Below are 15,141 nucleotides of genomic sequence, written 5' to 3'. Positions count from 1 at the left end.
CACGCACATGCACACTCTCCCACGCTGTATGTGTATGTGTATGGTGGCATGCCATCATGTCGCATCTGTAATGCAACGGCGCTGTGGTCTCTTTTCCAGCAACCTGTGCTTCATACCGGTCACAGAGCCTGTAGGATCTTACAGAGGGACTCAAACAACCTCAGGCAAGTTCACTGCACGGTTGAAGCCTTGAGAGAGCTGACAGACTTTATTCAACACCTCCAACCTGCTCAGCATAACAAAGACAAACAGACACACAGAAATCAATCTATATTCTATGAACATGTGTGCAAAGTTTTACTTAAATAAAGATGAATATAATTAGTTTCATACTGTATAAGAAAAATGACTGTGTAGTCACATTATTATTTGAATGATATTAAATATATTCTATTTTTTTTCTCTATCTGCTATTGCTCTGTGCAGGCTCATCATCTTTAAGCTGTTGAACTACTATTACTATTACTTTTATTAGCTCGCATAAGGTATCACATTTTGCACTTGCACACATGTCTCATAGACAAGAGTAGTGCCATCCATCAAAAGCCTTTCATCTTTCCCTCAGTCTGTTGTTATGCCTGTAAATTGAACTTATCTATTCTGTGTCTCACAGTGCAGATGCAATGCAGCAACACAAGAAGTCAGACAGACTCCTGAATCCAAATGAATCCTCCTTTTGTGCTCCCATTGGGGCATTAATTACAGACATACTAGTTCAGGTGTTGATGGAACAATACCCAGTGTAGCTCACTTAATTTCATCCTTGTCCCCACAGAGACCAGGTGGAGAGCAGATAGTTATTACCACATATAAGCTTTCCACTATTGTGCAACTTGTTTGTGCTGACATGTACAACCGCCATACTGTGATAAGACGCCGAGAATGAACAGAACCTCACGCCTTCTTCGGCTCAGACTAAAACAAGGTTGTACCTTTCATACCCAGAATGGAGTGCAAATGCTGTGTAATTTTCTCATAATCCATCATGCATTTAATTTTAAATCCATTGACCCCTTTGGACCTCTCCAACTGCTCGGCAAGTGGACTCTCACAGAGGGGAAGTGAAAACCAACCTCTAATTTTTGCCACTTCAGATACCTCCAGCAAGTAGCTTTTACTTTCTTATGCATTCAGTCTCAGGACTGATTTGTATTTGAGACCAAAGTAAAGCAAAAGCCACTGCTCAAATTGCCTTAATTGCCTGTTGACATTGGATGATAAGTGTGACTGTAGACAGATGACAAGTGTTTCATGCATTTAAGTTCCTTATTTTCTTCAAGAAGTATTTGAACTGGTAGCACGTCAGCTTTTGGAGTCAACAGTGTGCATCTCTTTAACACCTCAAATCTCCCTGAAAGCCTTTCTGTTAACCTGCACTTCTTCTGCATGATAAACTAACAGTTCACCCTAAAATCAAACGATATTTTTCCTCTTACTTGTTGTGCTATTTATTTATCTAGATTGTTTTGGTGTGTGTTGCTGAGTTTTGCAGATAAAACAGAACCAGATGGCACTCAGCTTGTGGTGCTCTAAGCGCCAAAAAATACATTTCAACAGCAATGTCTGTTTCCAGAAATCATGACCCAGTTACTAAAAATAATCCTCAGACCTTGTTGTGAGCAGTTTCATGTAGGAACTATTGTAAAGTCAGGTCACAACCATTAAGCCAAACCACTAGCATGCTCGACACACCCTGGTAAGTTCGCGTCCGTTCGTTCTTTATTTTCTGTAAAAAAAACGTGTACAAAAATGTGGCAACACAAATGAACATAAACTTAAGTATGTGGCACTTGTCTGAGAAGAACACAGCCTTCCCAGTTGGCTGCCATCATGACTGTTCTACATTCAGACTGGGCTAGCTTCGTCTGAGCATTACAGCGATTACAGCACCGGTCACCAATATAAAAAAAGCCCCTACTGCCATCTACTGGCAAAAAAAATAATAATAATGGTGAGGGGACCAAGGTAATAACCAAGTGTGAAACTACTGACTCACTGAGAATGACATTCATTCACAAGGTAGCCACGCCCCAAAACATACCCTGCTTTATGGTCTATTTTAGTCTGAATGGGACCATCATTTACTAAATGAACATCATGCTGTATGGAAGAAATCTGAAACCAGATATTGAGACCATAAACTTTGTTCGCTGATGCACAGAGCAGTTCATTTCAGTCAAAAACTGAAACAACTGGATGTTTGCAACTTTGACTGTTTGCATCGCCTCCTTCAAGGAAGTGGTGTAATACAATAACAGTTCTGGGCTTAATATTAACCACTAACATATCCAGTGCGCCACATGAGCATCAAGCATTTGGAAGAATGACAAAAGTGCATCTAAAAAAAACTAACACAATCCAGACATACCTTTGTAAAGGAAGTTCTGCTACAATAAAAAAGGAGTTACTCTTTGTATCCAGCCACTAAGTGACTTTAACCTCTATCGTGATGGATAAAATGAATACAGGATGGCCTCTCACAGCACTGTGCACTAGGCGGACATTTTCCTGTTACACTGTTTTTAAGAAAGAGGTGGGAATACAGACTGTTCCGAGAGGAATTGGGGCATTTACAATTCATGCCAACATGGTCTCCTTCTGTCTCTCTCTCTCTCTCTCTCTCTCCCTGTCTTCCACAGTCTGATCTGCTGCTGTGTCCTTATGCAACTCTGCCAATGTCAGTTATAAATAGGAGTGTAGCCTAGAGTGCTCACAGCTCCCAACCCAAAACACACGCATACACACACACACACACACACACACACGCACGCACAAGAAAATACTGCTGCAGAGTACAGCCTGCATAATAATGACAGCGCCATCATATTCAGCTGTTGTTATTTGGGTTGACTGAAACCCTCTCATGGGAAAACATTTTTAATATTCAATATTTCATAATTTTGAAAACATTGGACCTGTGTACCGAATTACAGAATAAAGGCTTAGATTTTTAACAATCGCTGTACAATGACAAGGTAGAGATGACAATGTGGATTGTGGAGCTGCAGTATGTTACGCAGTATGAAAGAAAAAAAAAATCAGAGCATCTCAGTTCACTGAGCTGCACTGAACTTTGTTTGGACATCTTAACTTAGCTTGAACTTGAATGTAGCCAGGCTTCTCTTTTAATCATCTTCATTTTTTTCCTCTGGAAATCTGTCTGCTGCAGACCTGCCATCTTTCCTTCTTGCCTGCCTTTATCTCTGCGGGCTGGCAATCCTCTATGTGTCTGTCTGTCTGTCTCTTCAACATGTGTCTCTGTTGGATACTGAGCACTTCTGAAGACTCTCACCCTCTCTCTCTCTCCAGGGAGGGAGAAACAGAGAGAAACTGAGGGTTAAGGGGAAGGAGGGGAACTGAGAAAGAGGATTTAAAATGAACGCTGACTTATGTAGGGCTCACTGTTTCACTACTGTTTGAGTGAATTCTAAACCTTGCATTAAAAACGAGGATGATGGTGGTATGGATGATTGTGTTTTTTGTGCTCATGCATATTAAATACATCTGTCGAACTAGATCTTCACTGCTGCACTTGCTTTCTACTAAATGAGAACTAACTGAGGCAGGTCCAAATTCTATTCAGTGTTAGGTAGAGTCCCGTTGCATGGCTGCAGGTCTCGGGTCTGTGCGTTAAAATGTGTGGTACTGATATTATGCTATTATCATAGCAGGTGGAAATGTGTTTTGTTGTTTTTTTTAAACTGGGGGGCATAGAGCCAGTGTATGGGTGGTGTGGATGACAAGGGGAATAAGATGAAGTGAAACTAAGTTGAATGAATACAATTTATGTAGGGAGAGAGTGCGGACGTCAGGTAAAAATCAGCATATGGAGGTAGTGGGGTGGATAAATGGCTCAAACTGCCATGTTTCTACAGTAGCCCAGAATTGACAAACCAAACACATTCATTTCATTAATTTCTCATGAGTTTTGCGGCCACCGTAGTTTCTCCTACACACTTGGAAGGCAAGTGGTACTCAGTACTTCACTGCTAGCCACTAAATCCTACACACTGGTCCTTAAAAATATATACTGACATTATCAAATACTGTACAGTACGCCAAATGGTCCTCGTGAATAAAAGTATTTGACCACACTCTAAAAAAAACCTTTTAATGTAAATCTAAATAACAATCCATACCGCAGCACAAGGGTACAACAAGCGAGGCCATGTGATGAAATATATTCATCTGTGTGGGGATTTAATCTGAGCCCTGATGATCTGAATATGAGCCTCATTTAATTGCAGCAGAGCTTAAGAGTAAATTTTCTTTGGTTTCCATCCTTGTCTTGCAGTTCATATTAACAGTTGAAACAAAACACTGGGATCTATTTCACATGCTCAATAATTCCATTCATTTCTCTGTGTTTTAGAGTCATGCCAGGCCAGTTGGTAGGGCTGTGTAACTCACTCACTCACACATAGCTCTGGGATTGTGCTGTGAATTGATGTTCCAGTTCTATTTAAAGCTCCTGCCGCAGTGAGAGACAGATAACTTCCTTCATTAGTGATAACCTGAAATATTCAACAGGAGGCAGGCACAGAGCCAGAAAGAGGTCGACGGAGAGAGAAGAGGGGCTGAGTGTTAGAAAGCTTTCATTAGTCGTTTCCATCCAGCTGTCAAGTCGTGTTGTAAGGCCCCCAATCACTGTTAAAGTCACAAAGGGTCAAGTGAAGTCTAAAAGGCTTTACGTCATTTATGACCTGAATTGACCTCTAATGGTAGTGGGTGAAGCAACAGGTGATCCCAGACCCTCTGCCTCCACTCAGTTACATCAGGTCACCTTGAACTATAGCAGCCTGTGGGTGAGAGAATAATCACATTGTCACTATAGACGTTTAACCTAGTTAATTAGAGCAGATATTTCCACAGAAACTTTTAGTGGAAAGGTCATTTATTAGCAAGCTAAGAGGTAGTGCTACCTCGTTGGTGTCTCCAGGCAGTGAGGAGTTTGTGCTAAGCACAAAACATGATTTTATGTCCAATTCCCACCACAATTTGGCATCAGCTGATTTTCCAGTTTATATTGTGAATGTTTTAAACATGGTGGATTTGTATACAGGTTTAATCTGGACAAAGCTTGATGTGACTGTGTGCTGAATACGCCGTTCAACCATAAATGTTGATGACAGGGATGACGTAGCGTATTATTGTAGGCCAACCTGGAAAGATAGCATCCTCCTGGTTCCTTTGATAAAAAGGGATTTTTCCATTGGATATTGCAGAAAATAAGCTCTGTGGGGAACAAAGGTTTATGACACTAACACGTTTTGTTCAGCAAGATAATCTTCTCAGACAAACACCACTTGAGTTTGTGTGTAAATGTGCCAGAAGAAAAGCTCACTTTAGGCTATAAATGAACTACACCATAACTTCCAGGTCACCACAATTACACTTCCAACTTGTAATTAAATCGTGTAATTAAATTCCACAATTTGGAGACTTTAAGTAAAGTCTGAAACACGGCTCTAAATGAACAATGTTGTTGCTCCGTAACTGCAGAATGTGTAAATAAGCAACTGTTAACAAGTTGGCCATGTCATCTTCAAAGGTGATGGAGTCATTGTCATTTTCACAACTTCTTTCCGCTGCCCCCAGGTGGCCAAAAAAATCAGTTAATGCAGGTTTCAAGTTTATTGACGGTTGAAGAAGTGCACAGATTTAAGAGAACAACTCTTGAATCGACTTATCACAACCTCTACAGCTGCATCAGTCTCATCCACGCATGTTACTTTCTGCAGCAACTTTCTCAGTTCTTCATGGGTTTAGATAAGAAGGCAGCTATGAAGGACGATGACATCACCGTTTTTAATTCCGACTTCTAAGCTCTAATTGGAATGCAGAAAACTTAAGAGTACAAGAAATAACCCAGATCGTATTAGCTGTCACACTATCCAATTGTGTAAAATCCTTCCCTGCTCAATGAGAAACAATTTCACGAGACCTCTCCCTGTAGCCACTTCACAACCTGCAGTCACTGTGTCATTAAGCTTGCACCATGTCCTATTTCAACTTGACACACAAAAGTAATGTCACCATGCAATATTTAGTGCGAACACTGAACAGACTACTGCAATAGTCAGGTGATATCACTGGGTAATGATGGCTGATTAAACATCGGTACTCTCCAGAAAAACCTAAATAATGTCATGTAAAGATGCATTAAATCCAGATAAGCAATGTAATACAATAAAGACTTATGGGTCCAGTAGGAAATGTCACTGCTGATTCAGCAGATGTGTTTCCATTTTATGATTCCACCTCAAGTGGGCCAAAAAACTCTTAATTTCCATTCTTCATTCACAACCTTGCAAACATTAACAGAGAAGCTAATGTTGTAATATTGCCTTGAGCAGAGAAAGAAAACACGATGAAACACCTACATCCACCGTGGATGAGTGCTGGATCAAAAAACACCACATAGCTCCCGTAGAAAAAGTATTTCTCTTGCAAGTGACGTTGTGAGCACAAGGCTCTTCCTCAGACTTCTGATACAAAACAGAGTCGCCATCTTAAATAGCCATAACCCATCTGGTTGTGACCTACACCAACTGTTGCCAATAATCAATCATAGTATCAAATATCTAAATATATACATTATACATTTTATATATAGACAAACAAACAAAATATGCATTTCATACCTAGCACTACAATAAGGCACTACATATTAAGTACTACATAGCAAACATAATATATTAAGCATATCATAGGCACTGTATACACAGATGGATACATAGAAAAAACATGTACCCCCAATAGTAATAGTGTGCCCTAAAAAAGCTCAGGCTGAAAAATCATCATACATACACACTTTCTATTTAGAGGGGCCTGTGTCTAATTTATCATACTATTCACTGGCATAAGAACCAAATCCAATATAAAGACAAATGATCAAACACGAGGTTCATTAAATACAAAATTAGCTGAGTTACTATGGAGACATGACAAGAAATATAAATTCACAGAAAAGGTCTAATGTCAAATGACAGCCAGTTTATGTGTCTTCTGTTTCACAGAGAGAGAGAGAGAAAAAAACCCTCCATCATTAAGCATCTCCATCTAATGACAGAACCCCTGGGATAGATGGTTGAGTGGTTTTATCCTCACCTGCTGGTCTGGGATCAAGCCTAACCAGAACCTCTCCTTTCCTGTTTTCCCTTTACTCTGTCTCTGTCAGTCTGTGTCAGTGCAGAGGAAATACTCAGGGGAGTACGATGACCTCTTTCTCTTGCAAAGATAAAAACAGAAGCACTCCATGAGCACTGCACACTAAAATCAGTCTTGACATATGCTTTACACGACACAGAGGCATACGCTTTTCAAGGCCAGCGCCAAGTCTGTTTCTCTATTGAAGTCCCTAATTTGGTGTAATTTAAAGATTTCATTTTTGAACGGATGTCTAACATGTGCAAAAAGCCTACTTATGTTCCAAGTGTTTTTCATTTTTTAAAGTGGTGCCAAAATGCTTTGCAGCACATAATGGACAAAACAATGACAATTCACAAGCCAGAGCTTTATTGACCTTGTGTATCCACAAGTGGCTGAACCTTACGTAACACAGGGTTTGTGTTCTTTTTATTCCATATTAAAACACTGTACACATTTTTGTATAATTAATAAAAAAAATGAAGGCAACTTCCAGTGTGAATAAAGTTGTTAGTAGTTTGGTCCCACATGACTCAACCTCAACACGAAATTACACTGTGTGCACAATTATTAGGCAAGTTGTACTCCTGAGGATTAATTTTATTTTTTAACAAATACAGTGCTCTCAGTCAATCCAACATGTTAATAAACCTTAAACATGAAAAGGGGGTTTTGGCTTTCTCAGGAGAATATCTATTTATGCACAATTATTAGGCAAATATAAGTGTGCAAACTTATTAGGCAACTAAAGAAAAAACTAAAATGTTCCCATCTGAATTGTTTATTTTCATTTATTAGAGTAAGAATAACAAATAAACAACTCAAAATTTACAAATAAGCACTTCTGACATTTTAACAAATATTTAGTGACTATTCAATAACTGACATGAGCCGTCCATCCATGGAGTCTGTTAGTTTCTTGATCTGTTGATGATCAACTTTTCATGCAGCAGCAACCACGGCCTCCCAAATGCTGTTCAGAGTATTATTGTCTTCCCTCACTGTAAATGTCACGTTTAAGAAGGGCCCACAAGTTCTCAATGGGGTTTAGGTCAGGTGAGGAAGGGGCCAAGTCATTATTCTGTCATCTTTAAGGTCCTTGCTGGCTAGCCACGCAGTGGAGTGCTTGGATGGATGTGATGGAGCATTGTCCTGCAGAAAAATCATGGCCTTCTTGAATGATGTAGTTAGGGCTGGGCGATATGGCTTAAAAATAAAATCTCAGATTTTTTCACACCAAACCCGATTTACGACCTGTATATCTCGCAGAGAGCAACATTTCTCCCACTCGGCTGCATGCCTCTGTTTGAGGTGCTGGAATAAATTGGTCGTACTGCTACCTTTGGTTGCAACAGCTTTCAAACAAACTTTGCAGTGGGTCGTGGTTTGTTCGCTGTCGGACGCCACAAAACCAAACCAGTTCCAAACAACCGACAACGCTGTGCCTTTTTTGGGGACAAGCTCATCCTGGCTTGCTGCCGTGTTGTGTTTATCTGTGGAGAGGCGAGGGCAGGGATCAGCTCACTCTGACCTACGGGAAAATTCAGGATGTGCAGATCAACTTCTGGTTGAGCCCTACTGTCTTTTCTTTGTTTTTTTCACTTCTTTTTAAAATTATTTTACGTTTAAGCTTAAAATTCAAAAAGCTTGAAAAATTGACAGGAATTAAATTTTAGTAAAGTTTGATGGACAATAGTTTTCCCAAAAAGGCTTGTACCTCATCAGCAATTTGTCTAAGAATGTTGTCAATAGTAGTGATTTGCTATTATACAGCTGGCGTCAGCAACCTTAGGCTACCTTAATCAATGCCACACTAGCAATAAGTGTGCAAGAGAGTTTTTTGGAAATACTGAAGAATATATTCTTTCCACACAGATATGGGTGTACTCTCACGTATAATTACAATGTCCTGATTATAGGAGAAAATGTTTGTTTTTTTAACATGCTACTATGCACGTTGCCAAATGGAATAAAAAATTAAATTACAGATCTGTTAATGATTTAAATTTTGATGTGGTTTCATAATTAAACAAAATGTTAATGTTTATATGACATTATTTGATAAAAATTACACTTCAGTCACTGTCACCAAAGTTGCCAACCTCTGTTACGTACTGTTACATGTAGTCATCATGCATACTGTTTTTTTCAGTGTAGAAATCTCGATAAATTCCTCCTCAAGAGACAGATTCAGATCAGTCAGTCCTAATGAGACAATGAACTCCTCTACAGCTGTCATGGCTCTGCTCCCCTCCTGCCCCATTTGCTCCTCCTTCCCTGTGTGTGTCTGATGAGGGTGCAGCCTCTATTCACCTCACCTGTGTGCTGTCTCACCTGCGCTCAATCACTTCATCAGCCTCAGCCTTCAAGAACCCCGGTCTTCCTCCCATTCATCGCCAGATTGTTCAGCCAACTTGGTGGTAACTTTTGTGGCACCTCTCAGTGTTTACGTACTCCTACAAGTCTTCTTGTGATTTTCCTGTGCCTGCTCCTCAGTCTAACCATCTCTCTCCTGTGCTCCAGGGACCCTCTTGTGCAGTTCAGTCTCCAGAATCAGCTCTCCTGTGCCTCTGTGTCTCCGGTCTCTCTTGCCATTTCACCTGTCTGTTCCTGCCATGGCTGCCCCTCATCCCCCTGTGTGTGTGTGTGTGTGTGTGTCCCCGTCCCCGTCCCCAGTCAACAGCTACAGTATCAAACCTGTCCCCTGTACTGGACAGTGTGAGCACTGAAGTACCAACGATTGAAAACCAGGTAATGAGCTTTGGTCCCACATTGTATCTCTCAGACTTTTCAGTAACTGCCATATAGTATATTGAGGATATTTCCCCCCCGCATTGCAGTGCTGTCGTGCTCTCAGGTGATGTCCTTGGTGAATTAGTAGGAGGTTGTTTGCATCTCCAGATGGCTCACTTATCAATAATTCATCATGTGTTTGAATACTTTCTCTTGCTCTTCATTCTTTGCACTGAAACATCTATATGAGAAATTTCACACAAAATGCTTCCCTCAAATGCCTTCTCATCCAAATCTTTAAACACAATGTTGGCAAAAATTTAGTTTTCAGGAACAGTTATATAACATTAATAAACTTATCACCACATATCAAACCAATCTCACTCCCAGATACTTGGTCAGTGGCCCTCCACCTCAAAATAAGAAACTGTATCCTTCTAGCGTCGTTTCCGGACATGCCTGCCATCGGAGTGAGGTGATGTAGTACAAAGAGCGAGAAAGTCCACATGTGGACATGGTGAACAAAACATGCAAGTATCATAAACCTTTGTTTGCAATGGAAAAATCCCATTGGCTTTTTGTCAAAGGAACCAGGAGGATGTTCTCCTGTGTTGGCCTACAATAATACATCATCCCTGCTGTTAGAGCCATGGAGAACATGAGGCTTATGTTTGCATTTTGTGCCTAATTAGTTAATATCTATTTTGCTTTAATTTATAAGGATTAATCATAACTGATATTTTGTTTAATCTTAATGTAATTAATGTCTATTCAGTAGATAAGGTTTTGTTATGCTCTTATTTTTTTCCTGCTACTACAAACCGATACTGCTGTAAAGCACAGCTTATTGTAGTGAAATGTAGTAAACTAGCCATGTGGGCACCTGTCGGCATCGCTGCTTTGTAATTAAGTAATCGGAGCAGGACGGGAGCAACAATTTTCTGACCGTAGCTTAACCGTCATTTAGGCATAAGAAACAAATTTTTTCTGTCAATTAGTTTGAGGTGACAGACCGGATACCCAGGATTTTGCTTGGAAACTTTTATTTTTGTTCAAAGTGGATTATATTTTGAGAATAAATTGGCAAATAGGTTGCCACTTCACCTGCAGTACTCTATGATGTGTTACCTAACAATGCAATATATTATTTGCTGTTTATTGATCATTGATACCAACAAATGCTAACACTTAATAAATGGATAAATCTAGCCAGATTATTTCTTACAATTCATTGGTTTGGATATTTACATCCCTGCAAAAAAGGAGTATAAGGAGATACTTGCGGTCAAAGGTAGCCTAGGTATAGGTAGGTACTGTACAGACTGTGGAGGTGATTTGGGTGTGACGACTGAACAAAGTTGGGTCTGTTCCAGTCTTGGTCAGTTGTAGGCCTTTTCCACCAACAGACAACTGCCTCCTTTCCTGTTCAAGCAACTAGTTTTGAACTGTTCAGAGCAATTCGATGAAAACTAGATTGGTTCAGTACCTGAAAAGTTGGTTCCCATCTGGAAGTAAAAAATAGCAGGTAATCCTTGTGACCCAAACTGGATGTGTCATGTTCTACAGGGTGTTGTGCATTTTGCAGCACCCTATGTTGATGATCTATCCAATTACTATGGTTCCACTCAAAACTGGTGAAAATGCGGGCTGGTACTCTAGATAGCACCGAGGTTCCCAGCATCTTGGACAGAACCAGTTCAAGAACCAGATCTACTTTGGTGGAAAAGGGGCCTTGGTGTTAACAGTCTGCAGAAGAAAATCACATATATAAAGATTCTAATCTGAAATTGCTGCCAGACATACATACAGTCAGATTTTTTTTAAACATTTGATATTTGGAACTGTGACCAATGACATCACTTCAGGGTTGCCTGAGCTTTTCTCAAAACAAGTCTTTAGGATTTTATTCTTGTCTATTAAGGACAATTTAGCCATGTTTCTGTGTTTTAGAGTGGATTCTTCCTTTTAGATACAGTAGTAGTGACAAATTGTACTATAAAACAGAATCAATAAAGCTGCAATATATAATTCATAAACACAGCACTCGCTGGCTGATATTCAATTTTCAATTAACAGATCAATATGCCCCCATACACCAGTATTACACTGTATATCTGTGTAAACCTATTTTTTCCCCAAATCGTTTCATCTGTAGTATCAGCCAAGCAGAAACAGCTCTCCATTTGAGCTGGAGCACACAGCCTCTGGTCTCCTAGGCAACAAGCCAGGTTTCCCGCTGTAACAAATCACTAAAGCCCATTGGTGGGAGGATGAGGAGCTCCCTGCAGCATTCCCATGGCAACCAGCTCTGTGGTTTCCGAGAATTGATGGCATGTTTTTTGTGCAACTCTGTAACACTAGGCTCACCCTCATACTGACTCTAACTCACACATATTTTATATCACATGTTTTCTTTTCTCTCACATGAACACAAAAACAGCTCCCAGTTGAGAAAAACAATGAACCTGTTTGTCTTCCCCTGGTTCCTCTTCACCGACTAGCTTACTGGCTTTTGATTTCTTGCCTGACAGAGGAAAAGGACAAACTGAACCTTCTAATAAGCTCTTGGTCAATAGGATTTCTTTCATATCATTAGTGTAGAGTGACTTCAGAGAGAATGAGATGTGACAAAAGCCATGAGCTGCTTGTCACCATACAACTAACATGACTGCAGCCTCAAACATTAAACCATCAGCCGTAATATTGTCTGAGCCCTGTTGGAATGCCGTCTGTTGGAAATAGGAATGTAGGAACAGAAGACTCTATAATATTTGTCTTATTATGTCCAAGTAGCATTGTATTTACTGTGCCAGTGTGGTATGATGTTGGTATAGTCCTGTGAACAATGAAATCCAGCATTGTGATTCTTATGAAATAAGGTGTACAGTAGAACCATACACAAGAATTTGTCAGCAATAGAAATGTACTGTACCTTCAGCTTGTATTTTTCTGTTAGCTGCTCTTGATCTTGGTGCAGATTGTTTGATAGCACTGCACACATTTTCACAGGCAGACATATGCGCTAAAGAGCCACTGAGTTATTTTAAGCCTAAAACATGCTTCTTCATCTGCAAATCCACGGGCATGGTGTGCAGATGGTGGAAGAGGTGTCAGCCAACATGTTTGCATGCAACTTTTTATGGGTGCCATAAGGGGCTGTATCCCATTGACAAAAACAGATATAAAGGAAGTAAAGGCTAAAGAGCAGGTCACCAGCGTTTCACTGAAGAGGGAATGTCTGTAATGTGTATCAAATGTATTGACTAGCTTCCATCTTTCTAAATGCTCCTCAAACGACTGCAGTGAGTTGGGTCTTGGCACATCATGTTACCATAGTCTGCTCCCTACCCACCGAGCGGACAGCACATTAACATGTAGCTGGGAATGTGGAGTCCTCCGTGGCTACAGTAACCCCAAATCCCTCCTGTGCATCCCAAAATGAAGACAATAAATTGAAGCCAACAAAATGCCTTGAAATGCACATAATCATGTAAGCCAGCTACACTTAAACTATTAATTATGAAAACAACTACCTAGGCAGTATTAGCTTGCCTGTCAAGTTGTTAAATTTCCAAAAACTGATATTTTTGGACATTTGAAAACTGATAAGCTGACAAGCACGCCAACTTGGTAGTTACCGAAGTGTCGATAAATATTGTAGCTCAATATTTTGTTTTGTGATATTGTATTGATTCTCAAAAACACTATCGATTTATGTGTTTGAACCCCCTACCCCTAGACAGCAGTGTGGTAAACGTTTCTTTACCTAGATTTTATGCATATGATTTTGTGTTCTTTAAACTATGACAATTTTCTTACTTTTTTTAATTGCAATATATCGCCCTGCTTACAGTATCACAATTTATCGCAATATATTGAATCATAACCCCTGTATTGTGATACATATCATATCACCAGATTCTTGCCAATATACAGCGCTAACAGAAAGTATGTAGGAATTTCACAAAACTACTTCGGTCAAAATCATAAATGCCTTTGAGGAGAGACTGTACGAGAGTGCGCGCTGTTATCTCCATTTGAGGGATTGTTACGTCTCGCCATATCTATGATGGCAGGCACTTCAATTGTGTAGAGTAGATGAACTTCAAAAGTAGAAGTAGAAGGAAGTTCTTCCCGGTTCTACTTCATCGCTTCATATTGTCTCCCCCCCATGCCAACCTTCTTGCATCCTTGAACACACACATTCAGTTTTTTGTTTATTATTATTATTATATATAGTTTCTTTTAACAATGAATGTAATCTCTCACTAACCGTAACCATGACCACAGCCTTCCCCTGACCTTAAACCAGTAGTTTTAGTATAACCAGATGTTAACGACAGTTGTGGCAGATCAGAAAACAATGACTGTCTTAAAGCACTGCCTGGTTTACTCACTCCCTATTTAGTAGTTTGCTTTATAGTGAGCATTACCCTGAGATTTCTGACATTTAGAAATGCTGTTTAAGTGTAATTTACACATCTATCAAAGGCGAAGAATAAAGGCAACCATTACTTCTTTCTTTTTAGTTATTTCTTCTTGGTTCAGCTACCACCAGAAACCACCATGGCTGTTAGTACACTACACTCAGTCTTTCTTTACTCCTCCCAATTAAAATAACCAATAAGATTATTTTCCAAAACAGCTCTAAAATGAAAAATATATGTAGGATCGGAAACTCTACATTGTGACTTCTGCTGTAGACTCCAACACTCTCCATTGGAAATCATAGCTTTATTTTGCTAACAGGCATAGCTGATATCATTTATGTACCAGTGGTATATCTGGCAATTTTGTACCACTGGTACATAATATAATATTCTGTATATCCAACAGTGTGTGAAGCAAGCCCCCCCCACACACACACACACACACACACACACACACACACACACACACACACACACACACACACACACACACACACACACACACACACACACACACACACCGGGTAATCAGGCCCTCTTTGATCATCCTGGTTTGACTCAGTGGTTGCTATGCCAACAGGCAAGAATAAAGCTTTGAGCTGCAGTACTATGGCTTTCATGACTGATGCAACATTTACCATAACCCCCTGCCACACACACACACCCACACTCTCTCTCTCTCTCTCTCTCTCTCTCTCTCTCTCACACACACACACACACACACACACACACACTCAGTTTCTTTTAGTTTTTCTTCAACAGTTTGGCAGATTTATTATTTAGGTCACCTCTTTGTGGAAGGAGAGGAGGAGGAGGAGGAGAAGGGAAG

This window comes from Dicentrarchus labrax, unplaced genomic scaffold (assembly GCF_905237075.1).
Source record: "Dicentrarchus labrax unplaced genomic scaffold, dlabrax2021, whole genome shotgun sequence".
Lineage (NCBI taxonomy): Eukaryota > Metazoa > Chordata > Actinopteri > Moronidae > Dicentrarchus > Dicentrarchus labrax.
The sequence above is the reverse complement of the archived record's forward strand: the minus strand, read 5'-3'. Positions refer to the sequence as shown.